The sequence below is a fragment of the Kogia breviceps genome, chromosome 1 (assembly GCF_026419965.1).
Source record: "Kogia breviceps isolate mKogBre1 chromosome 1, mKogBre1 haplotype 1, whole genome shotgun sequence".
NCBI classification, from domain to species: Eukaryota; Metazoa; Chordata; class Mammalia; order Artiodactyla; family Physeteridae; genus Kogia; species Kogia breviceps.
In genome coordinates, this window is record NC_081310.1 from 58902854 (window position 1) to 58926928 (window position 24075).

At 40.4% G+C, this 24075-nt stretch overlaps 1 protein-coding gene and 1 long non-coding RNA gene across 8 annotated transcripts in view; one reads left to right on the plus strand and one right to left on the minus strand.

Annotated features, from left to right (window-relative positions):
* The window catches only part of ATF3 (activating transcription factor 3), a 52058-nt gene extending 43970 nt beyond the window's left edge, over positions 1–8088 (minus strand). Inside the window, exon 1 of one of the 2 annotated variants that reach the window (XM_067032072.1) lies at positions 7943–8088. The gene's annotated coding sequence lies outside the window, so the exon portion shown is untranslated. The remainder of the gene's footprint in view (positions 1–7942) is intronic. The other variant, XM_067032059.1, reaches the window with a different exon arrangement.
* The window catches only part of LOC136794072 (uncharacterized), a 321393-nt gene that overhangs the window by 209238 nt on the left and 88080 nt on the right, over positions 1–24075 (plus strand). For 2 of the 6 annotated variants that reach the window (XR_010840311.1, XR_010840309.1), the window contains exon 2: positions 22529–22632. This is a non-coding gene — a long non-coding RNA (uncharacterized lncRNA). Of the gene's footprint in view, positions 1–12889; positions 13030–14219; positions 14373–20012; positions 20096–22528; positions 22633–24075 lie in introns of those variants that run through there. The other 4 variants (XR_010840308.1, XR_010840312.1, XR_010840307.1 and 1 more) reach the window with 4 other exon arrangements.

Genomic DNA, 24075 nt, shown 5'->3' on the forward strand with positions numbered 1-24075 from the left:
TAACCCCAAAAGGATTTAACCTAGAATGAAAAGGTTTTACATCTTAATATTTGAAAAAATCCAATAGTATAATATATCACATCCACCAGTTTAAAAAGAAAATACAAATGAGATTCTCTCTCAATCCAAATGAGATCCAGTGAGCTAGTCCTTATTAAAAAATGATCATAAATTAAGAACTTCTTAACAGTAACAAAATATTTCTTTCAAACAGTCAAAACCACCTGTGAGAATGAAATACTAAGGCAATGTTACTAAAATCAGGATACAGTTTATTGCCAATTTTATTTGATTTTTAACTGGAAGTTCTGACCAATTAAATAGGATACATACTGGCAGAAAACTGCTAAATATACAAAGGAGACAAAAAAGTCAGTAGCTTTTCTGTATAGAAATACTATCTAGTTAGAAAATATAATGAAAAAAAATCAAACTACAATAGTAAAAATTAACAGTAATGACACTGAAAACCTCTATTAAATGCCTTGGAATAGCTTTAATGAGAATGTGAAGGATCCATATAACAAAAACTACAAAATGTTACTGACAAATACAGAAGAAAATTTGAATATTGTTCTGTGGCAGCAATGTCAGTATTTTTCAAATTAGTTTGTATTGCAATATACTTTCAACAAAAATCTCAGTAAGATTCTTTTAGAATTTGACATTATCATTCTAATGTTTACTGAAAGAATAATTAGGTATAAACAGCAAAGAAAATGTTGAACATGAAAAGGAATGATGGGACAGTGGCCCTGCCAGGTATTAAACAATTTTAAGAAGCAAGTATCAATAAAACTGTGTGGAACTGACAAAAGAACAAATGTATAAATGTTCAAATCAATTGCACAGTATAGATATTCTGAAACAATATTATACACAAGAACTTAGTCTATGATAAAGAAAGCATCACAAATCAGTAGGGAAAAAAATTATTACTTAATAAACTATCCTGGGTTAATTGGTTATTTAGAAAAAATAAATTTAGAGATTTACCTCATATTATAATAAAAATAACTTTAGATGGATTAATAGGTGTAATTAGATATAAATACAAAACTATTAAAAAGACTAGAAGCACATGAAAAAATGTTCAGTAATTTTAGTCATCAAGGAAATGTAAATTAAAACGATAATAAGCTACCACTGCACACCCAACAGACAGACTAAAATAAAAAAGATTGACAACATCAAAAGTTGACAAGAACATAGGGGCTTCCCTGGTGGCGCAGTGGTTAAGAATGCACCTGCCAATGCAGGGGACACAGGTTCAAACCCTGTTCTTGGAATGATCCCACATGCTGCGGAGCAGCTCACCACAACTAGAGAAAGCCCGTGCGCAGCAACAAAGACCCAATGCAGCCAAAAATAAATAAATAAATTTATTTTTAAAAAAAGTTGGTGAGAATACAGAGCAACTTAAACTCTCTTGCATTGTTGGTGGGAGTAAAAAATGATACAACTACTTTGGAAAAAAGTCTGTCAGTTTCTTATAAAACTAAGTATATTCTATGACTCAGCAATTCCACTCCTAGGTATTTCCCCCAAAGAAATGAAAGCATATGTCCACACTATGACTCAGCAATTCCACCTCTAGGTATTTGCCCGAAGGAATGGAAAGCATACGTCCATAAAAGTACATGTACAAGAATGCTCATAATGACCCCAAACTGGAAATAGTCCAGATGTCCATAAATAGAGGATTGATAAACAAACTGTAATATAGGCACATAATGAAATATTACTCTTGACAACCAAAAGAAATTTGAAACACACCAACACAGAGGAATTTTTAAAATACTGTGTTGAGTGAAATAAACTTTACACCAAAGAGTTCATGCTGTATGATTCCATTTATATAAACTTCTAAAACAGGAAAAACTAATTGACGATGAAGAAACTAAACACTGTGGTTGCCTCTGGTGTAGAGTGGGAGTGAGGATTTATTGGGAAAGGACCCTGGGGAACTTTCTGGCATGATGCTAATTTCTCTTTATATATATATACTTTAATAGCTTTATTTAGATATAATTCACATGCCATACTATTCACCCACTTAAAGTGTACAATCCATGATTAATATTATGTTAATATATTAATATTAATGATTAATATATATTCACCAATATATGCAACCATCAGCTAAAAAAAACCCGTACCCTTTGAAGTTCTAAATATTGGTAGGTTTATGCTTCTGTCATTTGTCAAGACTCACTGAACGATCCACTTAAGATTTGTACATTTCACTGTAAATATGTAATACACGTAAACTTTACCTTTAAAACTTTTTTAGAAAAAGAAAATATGAAACAATCATCAAAGTTCTATGTGGAAAGGGTCATTCTTCAGAAAAGAAAATATTGATAGATTTGATTACTTTAAAGCTAAAAACCTTTGTGTGTCAAAAAATATATAAATATAGCCAACATTAAAATACAAATATCAAGCCAGAGGATGATGATTATTTTTTTTAATATTAGAAAAGGAGGGTTTTGTCTATAGATTTGATACATGCATAAAACATTCTAAATCATTGCAAATATTAAGATACCAACAAACGTGGGTGAAGGCTCTTAACAGAAAGTTTATAAATAGGAAATAAAACTTAACAAACAGGTGGAAATTTCATGTTTACAGAAATTAAGATTAAAATTAAAATTATATCAAGAGCAATATATATATATCAAAGGCCCTAGAATTTGTATACTCTTTGATTTATTTTCCTTTGAGAAATATATTTCTTCTCCTTTGAAAAGAGATATTTAAAGTGAATAAGATGGTTATGCACAAAGATTTAGCTACAAGAATATTTATTTATTTAATAAATTTATTACAGCACCATTTGTAATATTGACAAACCTGATATTACCCAAATGTTTAATATAGAGTACTAATTAAATAAATTACAGTACGAACATAATAAATTAACTCAGCACTCCTGTACAACTATTTAAAATGATGTTGTAAAATACTTAATGATGTGGAAATATGTTTAAACATATTTTAAAAATCTTGAGTTTAAAAAAAAAAGAAAAAAGGCCCAAACTTCCTTGATCCTGTTAGGCTAACACATTCCCTTAATATCTGTGCCGTGGACACACAGGCATTTAGCTCCCGTCAACCTCCTCCCTTCTCTTCTTCCTTGTTTCCCTTTGGAAGCTGTTCTGGGAAGAAGAAATAGGCTGGTATCAGAACTGAGGGAAAGAAAAACATTTTTAAAAAATGAAAAGAGAAAGAGTATAAAACACTGTTTTGGTTGACCTTTTTTTTTTTTAATTGGGAAAAAGTGTATGTGTACATGATTAGAAACTGAAACTGTCAAAAAATGCATATGATGAAAAGTCCCTATCCAGTCCTAGGTGCCTTAGTTAGTTTTTATTATCTTCTTCTAGATATATTTTTTAAGAAAGATATCTACGAAAAGGAACAAACAAAACACAAGAGAGAGGAAAGAAGGAAGGGAGGGAAGGAAAAATAGAGGGAGAGAGAAAAATAGAGGGAAGGAAGGGGAAAAGATATAAAGGGGGAATATGGGGAAAAATTAGAATGAGTTTATTCTATGAGGCGTCTAAACAGCTGAAGTTTATTTTAGAATATATGTTAAACACTTGGATCTCAAATGTTCAGCAGCCTGCTACTAACTTAATAACACTATTACATGAATATTAAATGATTTACAAATATTTATAAAATAAATCGAGATCGAAAGGGAAGAGCCTTTTTACTTGAGATGCCTTAACGACCAGTGACATCCAAACCCCAATTAGGGTTCCGAGCCTGGCAAGCATTAGTGTACAGGAACAGTGGAGTAGAGCGTGTGAAATCAAGACTGTCCTGGACTTGCAGCTCTGATAGAAAGAGCAATGGAAGTTCAGAACCTTAGAAGCGCTCCCAGCCTGGGTTTACCCCAACTGGAGAGCGTGTCTAGGGCAGAAGCACCAAATGACAGCCACAGAGGGCCCACATGTTTTCTCTCCTGGCATCATCTTCATATGTTAGGTATAGGACCACATATCCTGACTCTCTTTTATAACCATTTTGGATTGATTAGACATGAATGTATTGGTTTATATTTACTGCTTGAAGTAAGCCTAACAATATTATTTCAATGGGTGGGGAGAGGAGAAATCAGTCAATCCAGATAGTCCACCAAAAACACATCTGGGCTTCTCAGTTGAGGGCAGGTTAGGATTCTTAGTGTGTGTGTCTCTGCCTGGGGGCCACCCCCTTTTTTTCCATGATGCAAATGTAGAACATTCAAAGGTAGTATAGTCAAGGGATGAGATTTGATAAAATTAATTTTTACTGCTTCATCAAAGACATTCCTAAGTGAACAGAAATATTTCTGTGTGTGATCAAGCTTGGTAGCTTAAAAATAATTAACAATTTATTTGCAAACAATTTATTTATAAGTGAGCTTATAATTGGTTTGACATGTTCCTTTTACATTAAAAAAAAAAAAACCAACGCTTACAGTATTGACCATTCACCATGAGCATGACAGTTGGTTAGAAACCGTAAGACAGTTTATGAGATGAGAAGGAATGCCTGGTGGGGGCGGAAGCAACATGGGAACCAGAACAGAAGGAAGGAGTTAACTTAGGGATGGAGGGAAGAGGGTAAAGATGGAGACAAAAGCCCTAGAAGCTGAAGCAGGAACGGAAAGAACAAGAGAACAGAGCTATCCTTGAAGTCCTTATCAGAATTTGGAAATCTGTTCTCGCATGTAAAATCAAGTGAGTGTTTTTCCCATTAAAAAAAAGTAGCAGGATTAACCTTTCCTGATTTCTCCTTTTCTTTTGTACCTTTAAGCATGTAACTGAGTGGAACTTTTATTTTTCAAGGGTTTATCCAGTCCAACTACTTATCTTTCACCTGCCATCACAATGTCCCAAACTAGGTTGACTTTATTGTTATTACACCTGCAGTGATGATTTCAGTTCAAGGTTCAGCAGCTGAAATTAAGCCTGGCAGTTCTCCTGATGTACCTCCAACATATAAACAAATTAAATTTACTGCCATGTTTTTGAGTGAGCCTTTTCTAAAGGAGTTTCTGACTTGAGCCTTCTACTTCCACCTGACTTTAGCAGTTAGTCCCAAGGATGTGAGCAGTTATTTTTCCTTATTAGTGCTGGTGCCTCAGTAGATGAGTCTTTAAGCTTAGCCCCACTTGCTGAGCCCCCCAGCCCTGGGCAGAGGAACTAAAGGCAAGAAGATAAAGCCAAGAAGACCAAATAAACAGAAGAACAGAGTTCTGACGTCCAGAGCTTTTGTCTCATTTATTAATTCTGCAGTTACTTACTGAGCACTTACTATGCACAAGCTCCATCCAGGTTAGACACTGGGGGTACAGTGGTGGGCAGATACTGTTCCTACCCTCCCAGAGCTCAAGGCTCATCCTCTCGGGTAGGCAAAACAAGTGTTATTAACATTCCCATTATGAGACCAGGAGACAGAGGCAAAGGATAGACACAGCTTTGGAACAGGAATGGAGCTCAGCTTTTCTCTTCTGAGGTCTAAATAGTTGGCTAACGGTACTCAATGGCTCTCAAACTTTTCTCTTACTAATTAGACAACAGAGCTTTAAGAAGGTATTCACCACCCACCATGGGCTTTTGCTCCCCATCTTTAAAATTCAGGAAATGATTTGTATCCCCATTCCTGTCTTAGAAGAAGTAGCCCATTTCTAAACACAACTTTAGACGATTATTATTATGATGATTAATACTGGCAATAAATCGGCTTTAAGAAATAATTTGATGAAATCTTTAAATCCATCTTTCCCTAGAGTTGGGCATATAAAAACTAAGACTATGAAAAAGTTTGCTTTCATATAAAATGATCAGACATCCAGGTATTCAGATTAAAAAATGCTAGATCTGGATCCTTTCTCAGGGAACTCTGAGTTCACCTGCCTTTCAAGAAATCTGAATCCTTTCCAAGGAAGAGGAACCCAGAAAGAAAGATTCTTTTCCTGAGAGCATTTTCTTATTCCTTCACTCCTTTCAGCTGTTAGCAGCAGCTGGTTTCCTCAGTGTGCTGAAATGCCCGCTGCCTTGTAAACATTCTCTCTAATACCGCGCATTACTCATAGTTTGAAAATCACTTTGACTACTGAAACATAATTATGTTAATGTCAGATGAGTCAGCAGGGGGACAGCACGCTGCTCCTATGGCAGCCGCGCCTCCTCCCAGCCTCTCAGCGCCTGAGGCTTCAAAAACAAAAATTTCAAAAAGAGAGAAACGCCCTTTTGGTGGGAGAGAAGAAAAATTATGAATATGGCTCAAAGAACGGCTTCAAAGGAGTCGTCGATTTCATTTTCGCTGCAACATGAAAGGGAGAGTCGAAGTAAAATCTCCAACCCAAGGTTAATCCGTTTACGTGAAGAATAAACAGGAATTTGGAGCGTTTCTCTAGAAGAGCTGTGATTTCCCCGCAGGGATGAGTTGAGACAGGTCACTCTGGTGAATATACAGCCGTGATGTTATTTCCAGGGCTCCCCTTGGAGCTGTTTTCACACCCATAGGAGGTGATGCCGGGCAGCCCAGGAGGTGCGCGACGCAGGACTATTACCCTGGGGCATCCACAGGAAATGGGAGGGGGATCATTCGTACGCGGATTCCAGACCCTGGCCCGGGTCCCCTCGGCCTCTTTGCTTTGGCGCTGTGCCCACCCCAGCAGCGCGACCCCTCAGAGAAGAGTTTGCTGCCACTCTCTTGGGCTGTCCTCAGCATCACTTACAACCTCTCCATTGTTTCGCGCCCCCGAGCTGCTGGGAAATGAAGAGGAACCGCGTAGGACAGGGTTGGAGGTTTCAGGGCCTGGATAACCACACCACCACCTGCCCCTGCTCCCAGGCCCGGTCACAGTCCAACCTGCCAGTAACCCCAACCGACCCCTTCTCGGCCTGCCTTCCCTCTGGGAACTCAGGAAATCATTTAAATACATTTACATGGTGCCTCCCGAAGAGGCTTCCAGGTTCATTACCTCACCCATGTCTCATAAAAACCCCTATTTTATAAGTGGGGAAACTGAGGTTCAGAGAAGGGGTGTCCTTGTTCAAGGTCATACAGCAAGTGGCAGAGCTACACACTCAGACAGTGAGGCCCTTTCTACTCCACCAACAACAGAACAGGGAATCCACACCTAGAGGACTGGAGAATGCCAGCTAGGGTTAAAGGACCCCCCAGAGTACATATCCTTACAGACAAGAAGAGTAACCAAAATCTACAGAGAGGCAGTGACTTGCCCAAAGTCACAGGCTCAGAAAGTGACAGAAGCAGCTGCCAAACAGGGTCTCCTGACCCCTGGTCCAGGGCCTTTTCTCTCCAGCCTCATTATTTCCTCACTCTGGACTGATTCCAGTTTAGACACAGGAAGAGCCCACTCTCCACGTTAACCTAGGCGTCTACGCTGCTGATACAAAGCATTCTATTCCCAAAGCACAAGGCTGCACAAGAGGCAGAGACGTCAAGGAGAATTCACTGGAAGGAAGGCATTAACCACATCCAGTGGCTTTCCATTATGGTGTGGCTGATCAGTACCCCCAGATTAACTACGGCACTGATCAGTGGTCCCCTCAAACCATGGCTTCATCCAAGCTCATCTCAGAGGCTGAGACATCACTGCCTCCGTGGGCTGCTGGTTTAGCCCCAGTGTAGTTACGTAACCTGGGAGGGTAAAATGCCTAATCCAACCTAGAGATTCTGCAGCACCCTAATTCCAGGCCTTTTAATCCCCTACCCTCAGATCACTTCTTTGGGTGGCATATAGATATCATCCGATGGTGCGTGGAACTCACTTTCCCACTCCTCTCCAGGGCGGGGCTGACCCTGGCGGTGTTGGGTATCCCTCCAGCTAGAGGCTTCCTGACCAAATACTTTTTTCCCATGGCATTTCCCCTGCTTAGCCCCCCCAAAACAAAGAAAAGTCAAGACTCACATTTTGAGGTGGGTGCCGAAAATCCTTAGGAAGCTGTGGAACACTCTATTTAGGGGAGAATTTCTCCTCTTGTCATGTCTCCCTGTCTGGTCCCATCCAATTTATCCTTGAGGCAGGTTGGTCAAGAAAAGCTGACCCTGCCCCCTGCCCCCCAAAGCCACCAACAGCTGTTACTATATTGAGTGGCAATATGATGTCATATCATAGGTGACTAACACATCGAGGCTTCCCTACGAGCCATCATCTAAATATGACAGCCGTCCATCATCCTGACCTTTCCACGGGAGAAAGCTGAGTGAGGGCTTGAGGCTGCATCCCTGGGCTCAAGGCCACGTCTGGCATTCTGTGGCCAGCATCTGTGACTGCGCATGTGAGAAGAACACACATGCCCACTCCCACACACAGATCCCCTTCCTAGGAGAAGGTCACTTTCACTCAAGACAGCGTTCCTCCACCGGCCTGACTTTGAAACTAGTAACCATCAGAATGTTTAATAATCATAATCGTTAAGGGAGGAATTGGGGAGGGGTTGTATATATTTACTTGTGTATCCTAAGTACTGGGTTAGACACTTTACATATAGTTTTTCATTTAATTTTCAAAATGCTCTGAGGAAGGCAGTACAATCCTGTGGAGTTAGAGAAACTGAGGTCAGAGGGATTAAAGAAACTTTCCCACAGTTACAGAGCTGGTCATGGTGGGGCTCAGATTCCAGCCCAAGTCTCTGTGACTCCAGTGTGGACTGAACTCTACATACAGAAGGGTGTTAGCACCTCACCTGGATTAAGAAAAAAAGACTTTATTTTGTAGAGCAGTTATAGATTTATAACAAAATTGGGCAGAAGTACAGAGAGTTCCCATGTGTCCCTTATCCGCCCTTACCCACACTCCCCCCAACTAGATGTACCAGAGTGGTACATTTGTTACAACTTACAAACCTACACTGACACATCATGATCCCCCAAATCCATAATTTACATTACAGTTCACTCTTGGGAAGGTACATGCTGTGGGTTTTAACAAATGTACAAAGACACATTTCCCTCATTGGATATCATACGGAGTAGTTTCACTGCCCTAAAAATCCCCCGTGCTCCCCCTGTTCATGCCTCCCTCCTCTCTAACCCTTTGTAAGCACTCACATTTTTACTGTCTTCAGAGCTTTGCCTTTTCCAGAATGTCATGTAGTTGGAATCATACAGTACGTAGCCTTTTCAGGTTGGCTCCTTTGACTTAGTGATATGCACTATTTATTTTTGGTACTGAATAACATTCCATTGTCTGGATGTACCACAGTTTATTCGTCCATTCACCTGCTGGATCACCTGCGGTTAAAACTTCATTCTACGGTGGTTCATATTAAAAACAGAGATAGCCGCAGGGCCTGGTCTTTCTCTTCTGGACCTCATACCTGCTTTCTCACTACTGCCACCCACACAGCGCCTGTCAGGGGGTGCCACTTTGGCATCCCTTGTCTATGCATCATTTCAGCAGCCTGGGAACCAACCATTCCTCCAGGACAAGCTCTAGGGCAATCTGAGGAGAGCTCACACATGCACCTCTGCCAAAAAATCACACATTCCCTTTTCCCTCCATGCCAGTCATACTCTCGTGTTTGCCCTAGAGCCCCCAATACAGTCATTCCTAATATGTCTCACCAGTTACCACATGGGTTTTCTTTTCTTTTTTAAATTCCAGCCATCCAACCACCCACAAGTATTTACTGAGCACCTACTATATGTTGGTCCTAGATGGTAAGTCTTTAGAGGACATTGAATGTGATTATGTGAGTTTGTATGCAGAGTCACACCCGTCACAGCACCCCACTCCATTAATAAAGATTTTTGATGGGGTGTGTTTGTGTATGTGAGTGTGGAGGTAAAAACAAAGACAAACATAGTGAGCGACTAAAAATAAGCCTGTGAGACCATCTGAATTAGCATCATCAAATTATAATATATTTGTTACATATAACATTATAATTATAAAATTATTATTATTATAAAAACCCTTATATAGCACTTTATGTGTTTTGGTGCTTTTACATAGATGGTAAACCTACTTGTTGCCTGAAAAGGCTGTACAGGCTGAAATCAAAGTAGATTAAAGAAAGTTTCAAATAAATTCTTGGAGGGCAGATCTATAACAAGTTATTAAAGTGGAGTTAGGAATAACCAGGGTGCATTCCTAACCAATGAGGATGATACCACGAAGGGTAAGTGCCATAATCTGGCCCAGCCATCTTAGTGGCTCCACTGGAGGCTGGTGCTCAAGTGGGACAGAGCTCAGGGCTAACCCCGCAGCCATTGCTAAGCAGTCACTGTGGACTTGGGTCTACCCAGGGACCCCTGAACTTCCACTACCCTGGGAGCCTGCCCAATGGCTCCCTACCACGCCCCCTCTACCTCTGTCAGGCAAGAAGATGTGTGTGTTGTTCCCTGTTTCTCCCCCCACAAAAGAAGTGCTTTACTTTGTGTCATCCAGTGAGTCACTTGCACGGTTGGGAACAGACCCAGGATTCTTGCTCTCTTCTTTGCTAGGGCTGTTTGCTGGAGATCACAATCCTTCCACATTAGTGGCCAATTACATTTATGGCTCTTAACATTTAATGGGGCTTTGGGGATGGGAAAATGATGGGAAGTAAAGGCTGGGAGATAAAAAAATCAACACCTGAAATGACACACAAGATCTTGATTACGGAAGGTTTAAAAATGGCAGTCCAACTCATAATGTCGTTCCATTGGGAAATGTTTCTAGGTTTGAGGAGGAACAAACCCTTCACCTATCTTGAGGCTGGATGGGAAGGAGAGGAAAGGAGAAGAGGAAGTAGTCAGAGGTCCTCAGAAATTGTATTCTCCAATTCTGCCCTACAGTTTTATCTCTATTTATTTCAAGTCACTATGTGTCTTCCCTCCCACCATGTATATGACGTATCACAGTTTCTCACACACATTTATGCTCACTGTTCCACCTGAGGCTCATAACGGAGGTGTGATCCATGAAAAGATCAGTGAGCTGGAAGTCAAGTGATTAGGACTCTACATAACAGGTCATGTGACCGCGGGCACATCACCTCACCTGGACCTTAGTCCCCTAGTTGTAAAACAAGGGCTGACCTGGTTGGCCTGAAGGTCCCATACTGCTCTAAGCTTCCTTATGTGTGCATCCAGACCCAATACAGAGGGGGAAGCCACTGCCCACAGCTGAGGCTGCCTGTGGTTTTTTCCACCTCCTGCCAAGGCGGCGATGGGAGCACACACAAGGTGTTTGGTCACAGGCTCCAGAAAACCTGGAGAACAGGAAGAGCAGTGGGCAGTGACTTCAACAGCATGATCAAGGGGGAGAGGAGCAGGGGACACAAAGAGAAGAGAGCTTGGTGGTGGCTGGAGCCCTGGGATGAGGGGAGAGGGGTCAGTTCTAAATGTCACTGAGGGGTGAGCTGCGGGGGAGGAAGGTACTCTTGGTAGATCTGGCAGGTGTGGCCTGAGGATGGGCTTATGACACTCAGCCAAGGACCAATAATGATTGTCAGAAGGTAACAGTGGCTTCATTTCCAGTACACAGGCAGCATTATTTTGCTCAAAACGTTAAGAAGCTGTTGTCATCTCATTTGTTCTTGGAATGACTATACTATTCCGATAGGAAATTTTCTGTTGCTTTATAGAGAGGGGATTATGATGGAGGAGAAACAAAGTGTTTCTTCTGCACTTGGGTAGAACTGGCCACTAGTGTGCCAGGCCAGGGTGCAGTAAGCAGGATGTCCTCTCTAGTTTCAAGAAAGAAAAAAGAGTCAAGGGTAGGTGTGGCAGGGCTGGGACTAGGGTGTGGTGAGTGAGGTGCCTAGGGCGAAAACCTCAAGGAGGCACTTGCTCTCAGGGTCCTGCAAGTACAGGACAGGCACCTGAGAGGGAGCGCCTTCTCACTCACCTTACTGTCTGCCAGGCCTTGAGGCCCAGCCCTCCTGCCAGGGGTTACTTGTGAGTTAACTTGTTCGGAAGCACTGGGATTGCGTTAAAGGGTGAAAGCTGTTCTATGGGACTCGATACACCCAGAACAAAACATACATTTCACAGCTCACCTTTATCACCAGAAACATTGACTTGGAGTACAGCTGACTTGGAAGTGACTTTCAGTTTGCTAGTCTTTAGCTGTATAACCTAGGGAAGCATACTTAACCCTGCTGTGCCTTGATTTCCTTCCTCATCCGTAAAATGGGAACAATAACATCCACCTCAGAGAGGAGATAGGGGAGGGAGGATAACGAACATATCTGCCACATAGTAAACCTCAGTGAATTGTTAGCTCCCTGTGAGGATGCGATAGTGCTGAATGATGAAGCACTGGACAGGGGTCCTACCTCTGGGAGCTTCCACAGGCAACATAAGCATAAAAGGAGGATTGGATACCAGTTCACAAATTTCACATCTAGAGTTTCTTGTTTCAGGTCACACAACTAATGAGAGAGTTTGGATACAATCAATAACAGTGACAAAAGGGCCAAGCTGGCCCAAGTTGATGAATTACATCAATAAACATTCAAACCACAGCCTTTCTCATCAGTAGAGGTGTAAGCATATGGGCAGAGGCTATAAGTAAAGGGGTAGGAAGTCAAGGGCCACGGAAAACTTCCTGACTTTTGGGTCAAGATCAGATTCTGGTTAATCAAGGAGGGCTTCCAGGAGGAGGTTCTGGGGCTTCTGGGAGCCTCTCATGAGGCTCAGTTGCTCTCATTTTTTCATCCCTATGTCAACAATCAACTTTTCTCAGTACAAAGGGATATAAAACAGGCTCCGACTCTATGGATGGGCGATTGGGGTGATCTCCCCATGTCTTTCACCATCTGAGGACTGGTCCCTTTAAGGCATCGAAACTCAGTGAACGTTCTACGGCCGGCCTAGCGGCCTTCCCGAGGCGCACTTACGTCACCTTTCGGGGAAGCGGCTGACGTCAGCGCGTCCTCGGCGGGTGGGGGCGGAGCCGTGACTCACCCAGGCCGCGGTCCTGGCCCCGCTGCGCAGAGTGCACGTGAGCGCGAGTCGCGCTCGTTTCTAATTTTAGCTCCGGCGGCCCTGGTGGGGTCCGGCGAGGTAAAGGCGGGCAGAGGGGACATGGGGGCTGGGGGCGCTGTTCTCCCGGTCCCTTGCTGCCCCGCTATTGGTCCTCCTGGAGGACCGGTACCGGCCCGAGCCGCTGGAACGCCGGCGCTTCCTTAGGCCAGGGCGAAGGGTCTCCTTCGCGTGCCAGCCCAGCCCTGAGCTCAGCGTAGGCGTTCAATAAACGAATTGGGGTTCCCTCCTTGATGCGACTCGGGACTTCCCTGAGAGGGCCAGTGTTCTGGAAAGCTCCCGGGTGGATGGGGTGCGGTGTGGACTTAAGTCAGAGCACGAGCGGGGCTCGGCGAGGGCTCAGGCAGGCGGTGTGGACCGAGCCCATCGGGGCGTCGGTCCTACGTGACCTCGATGGGGCGGTCGCTCAGCCTTTCTGAGCGGGGGCCTGGCCGGCGTCGCCAACAGTGGTTTGAGGGGGCGGCCAGGTCCCCACTGAGCCGCCGTGTCTGAATCAGTGGCAGTGGTTGGGATGGTGCTGTCGGTGGTGTGAAGGCCGTCCGGGGGTCTGGCTAAGCACAGAGGCCTGAAGGTCAACCGGTTGAGGAGCCAACGTCCATGGTCAAAAACCCAGGCGCTGCATCCTGAGCCCTGGGAGTACGGAGGTGACCTTCCAGGAATCAGATAAAAGCTTCGTTTTAAAGAAAGCAGGGCCAGACTTCTTATAAAATCGACACTTTCCCGTTCTTTGGGGCGGGGGTGAGGCCGGGGGCGGGGAGGGAGTTCTGGAAAGAAGCTGTCAGCGTAAAGTGAACAATTTTGACTTTGCAGAAAGGTCTGCCGTATCACAGTGGACCTGCATTCTGTTGGTGTGGCATCCTCAGGTTTCACAGGAATTATCTCTGTAGGCAGCTTATAAAAGTGTTCAAGGAACCTTTGACCTTGTTAGGTGAAGGGTGTTAGATGTTACAAAAGAATATTAAATAGAATGATAAACTGGGAATGTCAGATGGTAGTGGGTGAACGTTTTCTAATTGTTGGATCATTCAAATTTGTATTTCAAGTTTTTGAAGGCTATAACCTTAAAAAAAAAAAAACAACCTTTTCATATGCCCTTTTCTTAGAAAGAAATGGTGGAAAGTTGTGGAATAAAGGTAGCTTTTAGGATTATGACATGAATGAATGACAGAAATCCATCAATCAAATGTGTAGTTTTCATTTTTTTTTTCCAGAAATACCACATTGGCCTTGGTAAATTGGAGATTTTTCAGATATAAATATGGAAACTGCAAGAGTTTAGGGCATTATTCCTTATTCCGTATCCATCTTAACAGAGTTTAAAAAGGACTAACAGTTTACAATCCAACAACTGAATACATCCAGAGGTATGTGTAGTGTTTTACATTGTTTTATAGCAACAAAAGTCTCTTTGTCCTAATTTTGGGGAGTTGCTACCACATAGTCCTCAGTGTAATGCGTATTTGGGGAGGGACTTAAGTTGAGCAGGTGTGAATGATGATGAATCATGTTCTCAAGCTGAGCTAATTTCCCATTGTGTGGGTTATTGTTGTGTGTGTATATAATAGATTATAAGAACCTGAACGTAAAGTTTTCACGTTCAGAAATTAAAGTTTTTAGTCTGGAAATTGAGTGCTTGCTTTAAAAATACTTAACCTTGGATTGGACCACCTGCATCCTGAAGACAGCCTGTTAGCAGTTCTGCAAAATCTTCTCTTTCCCCAAGTTGTCCCTGCTTTTTTTGAGTCACATCTGTTATTCAGTTCACTGTGCTGTGATTGTTCACTTAACATGTTTCTCCCACTAGACTAAACTCTTGGGGCTATGAACTAGTATCTATCTTTGTATCTCTAGCATCTAGAATAGGGCTAGCATGTAGTAAGAGCTACAGTTTTTGTAGTTTTGTTTCATTGAGTAAATGTGAGTTTTCCAAACCAGATTGCCCATTTTGGGAAGGGAGAGTTTTTTTTATAGTTGAGAGGACTGGGCAGTGGACCTATATTGCTGCTGTAGGGGACACAGTTCCCTTCGTTTCCAGGCCCACCTTAACCTCTCCCCGAGTCCCACCACCACCACCCATGAGGAAGGAGCCAAGGAAAATAGAACCAACGACCAGACTCTTAAGTTATTTTGGGATCTCAGTAGTATGCTGTAGTTTTAGATTCAAGATGATAGAACTTTGTCTGCTCTCCAGGCCAGAACTAATCCACACACTGGCATTAGTCAGGTTCTTTTCACAGAGGAATTGGCCAGTCTTTACTCTTTTAAAAAATGGGAATTTCAGAACCTCCACTGCATCTGTGGATAGTTAAGACTGGTTGCTAAATGAAATGTTTACATTTGAAATGGAATCAGTTTCTGCACAATGATATTTCATGCTTATCCTGAGAAAAGATTTAAGAATATAAATTGAAGATATTATTCTTTTCCTTAAAATTGTCAAAAGGAGGGGATTTTTACAGTAAAGCAATTACTAGCCAAAACTCTTAGTAAACTGGAATTGATGCCACACTTAATTTTATGAAAGGCTGACAGCAAAATAAATTGCCATGAGAGATTTAATTTTGAAAATACATCATGCATTACAGTGATTACTAATATTTTCTGTAAAAACTCAGTACCACTGCAACATCCTAAATCAGAAGAGCCACATTTTTACATCCACAGTGTTTAAGTCAAGAAAAAGTGATGTATATTTGGAAGATTTTTTTAACAAGATTTTAATTAGGGTTTTAGAAAGTGGTTCAGCTGAATTTTCCCATACAAAGAGTACATGAGAGAGATGAAACAGAGAAGTAGCTTTCGTGAAAATAGGAGAGAACACTAGAAGGAAAGAACAAGGGACTCTTTGCTGTTGAGTAGGTAAAGCTTTGACAATTCCTACACACGTTCCTACCACTCTCACCCAAAATACCTAATTAGGTCCTGTTTTACCTGCATTTTTTCCTCAAAAGAGAGCCTTCTATAATAATAATAGTAATAATGTCAACAACGAGTTCCATTTATTGAACACTGTGTGTCAGATACTGTGCTCAATGCTTTGTGAAATTATTTCAGTTAATCCTTGTTACAATCCTGTGCTAAATGGATTTTTAATTATTTCCATTTTATAGGCTTAGGGAGGTTAAAGGGCTTGCTTAAGGTCACACAGTTATTAAGAAACAGCCATGATTTGAACCCAGGTTGTATTAGGGTTCTCCAAAGAAACAGAACCAATAGGATGTGGATATATGTGTGTGTGTATATAATATATACATATATAGAGAGATTTATTATAAGGATATAAGGAATTGGCTCATTTGCTTATGGAGGTTGGCAAGTCTCAAAATCTGCAGGGTGAGTTGCAATCTGGAGACCCAGGAGAGCCAAAGGTATCATTCCATTCTGGGTCCAAAAGGTGGGGAAAAGCCCATGTTCCAGTTTGAAGGCCATGAGGCAGGAAGAATTCCCTCTTACTCGGAGGAGAGTCAGCCTTTTTGTCTCTTCAGGCCTTCAACTGACTGAGGGCCACCTACGTTATACAGGGCAATCTACTTTAGTCGTGTACCAATTTAAGTGTTAATCTCATTGAAAACCCACCTCACAGTAACACCCAGAATAATATTTGACCAAATGTCTGGTTAATAAATAAATTATCATTCAGATCCATTTGATTTCCAAAGCTCATGCTTTTAATGTTATTTCACAATGTCTCCCTCCCACTCTGGGTTTCGCAAAGTAGCTTTAACCCTGGATCTTTTCCCCCCTCACCTGGAATGTCTATCAAAGTTCACCCCACTCATACCAGATGAACACCTAATTAGTGCAGGTGTTTGAATATCGGTGACCAACTCAGAATCCCTTTCCCAACAGTACACAGAACACAGCCATTTTCCTCCTTACAGTAACTTCCCAGCCTCCTGATTATACTCCAAGCATTCTGATTTTCTATGCATGTAACTCTTTGAACTAATTCCCACCACACTAGCAAGCCTTACCTGACTCCTTGTTCATCCTCTTCCTTGACATCTTTGAAGACACCAAGCCCTGATGGTACAGCCCAGCGAGTCCATGAGCTTCCCTTCTCTTAGCTCTCTCCTTAGGACCAGCCTTTCTTATCCTTTACTCTTGACTCCTGCCATCATTGTCACTGTCATTTTAGAACTCTAACCTCTCTACCCCTCCCCCCCAAAGAAGGAACTCACTGCAGGGATTTCACTTGGTTGAGTCTTGTGAACCCACATCCCAGAGATTGCTTATTTAAAAGTACTTTCATGATCTATGTACTTTTAATAAATACTGTTTATTAAATTTATTTACTTGGTTACCATTTTAGAAAGAATAAAAATTCTTAGAGTAATTTTTGCCTAATTGGCACTGTTCTCCTGCATCCTAGGACACCTTATACAGTTACTGTGGATATCACTATGCCAATCCTTCAGCATTTTTTCATGAACAGTTTCAGAGCATTTGTTTTTAGCAAGTTAATTGTCCTTTAACATCCAGAACATAGTCATTCCTAACAAAATAATGCTTTGCATACTTTCTATCTCAGAGATATTTATGCTGTTTTTCACTGTTACATATTATTAAAGATAAAAACATTAGAAAACATTCAAAAAAACACATGGACAAAATGAGATTTTTATTGACATTCAAGAGATATAGTCAAGCCTGACAAGCTTTTAAAACTGAAAATTTTAAGATAGTTTTTGGAAGATGAGCTTCTTTGAGAGAGGGCAGTTGTTACAGAGAGTTGTCACATATTATCACTTAAGGGATAGTTCATTCTTCCAAAAGTTAATTTACCAAGCACAACACACTTAAAAGGGTATTTTTATCAAAGCCACAAATAAAAACACATTCCTCTCCCATATTAGAAAAAAATCAGGTTTGTAGTTTCTGATTGACAAATGACATCTGCCACAGATATATTACTTTAATCAAGGCAAGAGAACTCTTCTTGTTAAACAGTATATTTCTTCTAGGTTTTCCAGGGCTTGGAATTACATTACCTCTCCTAATTTAAATAGACTTGGTGGCCTTTGGTATGTCTGGGAGAATAAAAACAGAGGGTATTAAAGTAGGAATCATAAAAATCTGAGAAGTTTGATGTGTAATTTGGTACTATTTTTACAAGCCAAATTCCAGTGGCAGGGAAGTGACTTTGGTCTCTAAAACAATTCTGACGCTGGGTCCTTTGTAAATAGTTTCTTGGGTGTATTTGCTTCTATTGAAGCCTTAATAAAGAAGAGACATCACTTAATTACCCTTTCCTGTGTTCTTAATAGTGTTTTTTTTTTAATCCAGTTTTATTGAAAACAATCATTTTGTTTTCTTTGCCTTTTTTGGAAGCTGAGCTACAATTATGTTTTAGAACGCAGTTGAATCTCTCAAGTAATGAAGCTAGCTGGTAATTTTTTGTCCTTAAGTATTAAATGAGGAGTTTTCAGCATACTATGTAAGCAGGATTTATGGTAGTATTCTGGAAGTTTAAATCTTTGAAATTTTTAACAAACTTAGGTTGTTATTTTCTGAGAGTTAAAAAAAATAGCATTGCTTTAACAACTTTATGGTTATAATAAATGTTTTGCAATCCAAATCCTTATTTTTTAAAAATATAACATTTTAATATTCTATTTTAAAATATTGATATATTTATTGAATTACATAATATTGGATTATTAGCATTATAAATAAATACAAAAAATTACTAGACCTCCTTCACTTATAAAAATACAATTGGTCTTGTACCTAAATTGTAAATTGTGTTTTAACTTTTGTTTTATTTTTAGCTGGGTAGTTAAGAGTTCAGGCTTTTTTTTTTTTTTTTAAGTTGGGTGTGTACTGACTAAAATTCATCATTTTAGGTATAAAATCTATGAATTTTGACAAACACAGTCATATAATCATTTTAACAATAAAGGCAGAGCATTTCCACCACCCCAGAAAGCTGACTTGTGCCTCGTTGTAGTCAATCCTTTTCCTGAAAATAGAATTTTAAATTAAATTAATGAAATAAGACTTTAAAAAACATAGCTGGTACACTGGTTTTGGGGCCATTATTGTAAGCTGGATGATAACTTTGGTGGGAAGGAACATGTAATGGAAACAAACCTAAGATTTTGAATATATTACTCTAAAATGATTGGGTAGAAGTGTTACCAACAAAACATAAAGGATTGATTTTATTGTGTTTTAGTCCATCTCCCTGATGTATGTTTACTTTTCTTCACCCTATGTCCATCTCCCCAAATATCCTGATGTGCCTAAATCCTTAAGACATTTTCTCTTGCTAGCTTGTATTTTAGTCTTTTCAGTGAATATTAAAAATGGAATATTGTTTCTGCCCACCTGAAATAAGCAACGGCAAGGACCATGTCATCTTCATTTGTTTATTACCATCTCTTCCATAGAAAAGAAGCTGAAATATTTGTTAAATGGATGAAATTTTACTTTCATTTGGATGGTTTCAAGCTGAGCAGAGAGTGATCTGAGAATGACTTAGATTTTCTCAAGTAAATTTTGAGAGTATTGTTAATACTAGATTAAAACTTAAAACTCATTTAAAAACCTAGGTTTTAGAGTTGGATCTAAATTTGAATACTGCCTTTGTCATTTAGCTCTGAAACTTCAAGCAAATTCATTTCTCTTAACATTGGTTTTCCTATCTATAAAAATCAGAATAAAAAATGAAACAAAATGCATATGTCTCATTAAAACTCTACGAGGGAGAATTTGAGATTAAAGCACTTGGCACACACAGTGTCTTGCTCATAGCCCAATTCTTTTAAAAAATTTTCTAACTGAGGTGTAGTTGACTATAGTTGTGTTAGTTTCAGGTGTACAGTAAAGTGATTTAGCCATATGTATATTCTTTTTTGGATTCTTTTCCACTATAGGTTATTACAAGATACTGAATATAGTTCCCTGTGCTATACAATAGGTCCTTGTTGTTTATCTATTTTAAATATCTTTTAAATTATTTATTTATTTATTTGGCTGCACTGGTCTTTGTTGCGGCATGCGGCACCTATCTCTCTGACCAGGGGTCAAACCAGGGCCCCCTGCGCTGGGAGCGTGGAGTCTTAGCCACTGGACCACCAGGAAAGTCCCTATCTATTTTATATATAGTAGTGTGTATCTGTTAATCCCAAAGTCCTAATTTATCCCTCGACTTCCTTACCCTTTGGTAACCATAAGTTTGTTTTCTATGTCTGTGAGTCTGTTTTTGTTTTGTAAATAAGTTCATTTGTATCATATTTCAGATTCCACATATAAGTGATATCATGTAATATTTGTCTTTCTCTGTTTGACTTACTTCACTTAGTATGATTATCTCTGGGTTCATCCATGTTGTTGCAAATGACACTATTTTCTTCTTTTTATGGCTGAGTAATATTCCACTGTGTGTGTGTATATGTGAGTATATATACACACACACACCACATCTTCTTTATCCATTCATCTGTTAATGGACATTTGGCTTGTTTCCATGTCTTGGCTATTGTAAATAGTGCTGCTGTAAACATTGGGGTGCATGCATATTTTCGAATTGGAGTTTTTGTCTTTTCCAGATATGTGCCCTGGAGTGGAATTGCTGGATCATATAGTAACTCTATTTTTAGTTTTTTAAGGAAGCTCCATGCTGTCCTCCATAGTGGCTGCACCAATTTACATTCCCACCAACACAGTGTAGGAGGGTTCCCTTTTCTCCACACCCTCTCCAGCACTTATTGTTTGTAGACTTTTTGATGATGGCCATTCTGACTGGTGTGAGATGATACCTCATTGTAGTTTTGATTTGCATTTCTCTAATAATTAGCGGTGTTGAGCCCAATTCTTTATAGTTGAAATCTTCAGAAGTTATTTTTAAATCAGATATTACAGCTGTCCATGTAGAGGAGAGAATTGTCTTTAAGAATGCAGATGCAGGGACTTCACTGGTGGTCCAGTGGTAAAGAATCTGCCTTCCAATGCAGGGGATGTGGGTTCTGTCCCTGGTCGGGGAACTAAGATCCCACATGCCGTGGGGCAAGTAAGCCCGCATGCCACAACTGCTGAGCTTGCGTGCCTCAACAAGAGAGCCCGCGTGCTGCAGACTACAGAGCCCACATGCTCTGGAGCCTGCGCACCACAACTACAGAGCCCACACGCCCTGGAGCCCACATACACAACTACAGAGCCCACACACCCTGGAGCCTGCATGTCACAACTAGAGAGAGAGAACCTGCACGCCACAACTAGAGAGAAGCCTGTGCACCTCAACAAAAGATCCTGTATGCCTCAACGAGGATCCTGCATGCTGCAACTAAGACCCGACACAACCAAAAAATAAAATACATAAAAGCTTAAAAAAAAAAAAAAGGAATGCAGATTCAGGAACTTCCCTGGAGGTCTAATGGTAAAGAATCTGCCTTCCAATGCAGGGGACGGGGGTTCAATCGCTGGTTGGGGAACTAAGATCCCACATGCCGTGGGGCAGCTAAGCCCATGTGCCACAACTACTGAGCTCGCATGCCTCAACTAGAGAGCCCACGTGCTGCAAGCTACAGAGCCCACGTACCCTGGAGCCTACGTACCACAACTACAGAGCCCACGCACCGCAAGGAAAGATCCTGCATGCCTCAGTGAAGGCCCCGCATGCCACAATAGCGCAGCCAAAAAAAAAATTAATTAATTAAAAAAGAATGCAGATGCAGGTGGCTGGATCTGACCTATGGGCTCAAGGGAATAATTACTTTCCTAATTTGTCTTTTGGTCTTCATTTTTTGGATTTTTCTCAGAGAGAGGAAAGAAAGGAGAGTGGCAATGGAGAAGAGAAAGGAAACAAGATGGGAAAATTGAGAAAGGGAGAGATGTTTATTGAATGATGAATGAATGAGTCAACAGGGAGCAAAATACCAAAAAAGTTAGTAATATTGTCCTATATACGCCATCTTGTCACATGACATTTATAATAAAAAAGAGAAAAGAGGGCTTCCCTGGTGGCGCAGTGGTTGAGAATCCGCCTGCCGATGCAGGAGACACGGGTTCGTGCCCTGGTCCGGGAAGATCCCACGTGCCGCGGAGCGGCTGGTCCCGTGAGCCATGGCCGCTGGGCCTGCGCGTCCGGAGCCTGTGCTCCGCAATGGGAGAGGCCACAACAGTGAGAGGCCCGCGTACCGCAAAAAAAAAAAAAAAGAGAAAAGAGTAAGGAAGTTAAACAACATAGAAAAATAGGTATCCAAATGTTTTGGAAAAATAAAGCCAGAACTCTAACGTTTCTTTTCATACAGTGTTAATTTTTATATATTACATAGTATTAAGGTTCAGATAAGTAGCTCAGAGTTATTTCTCTGTTCTGATAATTTAATCAGTATGATAGTATTAGAGTAGCTAAATTATGAACATAATGAAACAAAAAAACCACTTTTCCTTGACCAATTAGCACACAAAAAAGAATTTTCTGTGACCAGCTAAACTATCAAGTGTGAAGGTAGAATAAGATAATTTCAAATAAGCAAGACCTCAAAAAATGACTTCTCATTTCCCTTTGTCTCAGGAAGCTACTGGAGGGGGTGCTCTATCAAAATGAGGGAATAAACCAAGAGGAAGCGAAGAGGTGCTGGTACCAGAAACTCCAACTAGTGTTATAAAGGAATAGAGGTAATTTTCAAATATTTTCATAATACGGAAGATTGAAATAAAAAATTGAAGGAGTACAAGTGAAAGAAAAAAATAGCCAAGAAAATAGAAGCTAGAAATAAGAAAAAGAGAAGTATATACTCAGCTTGTACAATTTCAAGACTGGGATAGCAAATCTGGCCCTTAAATTTCCTAGCATCCAAAGCAAAAGGGAAAACATGCTCAGTTGCAAGTTGCATAATGTCCTTAAGATAAAAACAAAGCAGTTGTTTCCCAAATGACTTATTGTGGCTCTTAAGAAAAGCATCCTTTGCTCTTAATTTTGCAATAGAATATTGTGTTTCATGTGACTATTTCTTATAGTATACCTATGACTCCAAACATTATTAAGTAAAGGCAGTTCTGTAAGGAATAAATAATGCTTTCTGAGGTGAACCAAGGGCATGTGAATGGCTAGTCAGGTTACTATTAATTGGTTCCCCATTAAACTTCCTGGGATGCTAGAAGGAAGTTGGCAGGTTAATCTCTCTTTTATCGTGAACATCTGAGCTCTTGCCCCACACTGCCTCCTCGAAGCAAAGCATGCTCTTTTAACTGCACTTGCCCTGGTTTGGAGGCAGTTTAGCAACTGTCTGGTTACTGGAGCACATTCATTTGGGGTCTCATGCCCCACCCCAAATGGCTCTTCAGAGTATGCCTTCCTACCTTAATTTCTGAGAGAAGTTTTGGTGAATACAATTTTCTCTAATGCATTACATTTCCAATAATGTCTTAGTACCTTTGGGCTGGATCTTTTGGCCCATCCATTAATCTAACTCTAAATACAATCTACAGAGAAAACTTTCTAATGGCCCTGTTCTTGCAACAGGTAATAATCAGGTTATCATGTCTCTCAAGCAATCTTCCATAAGCATTTATTTCCTGCAGCCAGGCTTATATTAATGCATTTAGTTAGACGCTATAAAGTTTGGACAACTAAGTAGAATTTTCAGTTATCTGTCACATATCATTCCCTAACCACTGATGAGAATTTACTGTACCACTTGTACAGTTCTCAATTTTGAAAAATTCAACCCTTTATCTTTTCATTTGATATACTTTCCATTAATTATAATTCTTAATGAAAAATCAAGTATAATTTTTATAATTCATTGAGTGTTTGCCATTATTTAACATGTAATTCACTGGTTGTTGACCAAGCATTGGGAAGAAATATATTTTTTATTGAAGTATAGTTAATTTACAGTGTGGTTAGTTTCAGGTATACAGCAAAGTGATTCAGTTATATATATATATGTATATATATATATATTCTTTTTCATATTCTTTTCCCTTATATTTTATTGCAAGATACTGAATATAGTTCCCTGTGCTATACAGTAGGACCTTGTTGTTTATCTATTTCATACATAGTAGCTTAAATCTGCCAATTCCAAACTCCTAATTTATCCCACCCCTTTCCCC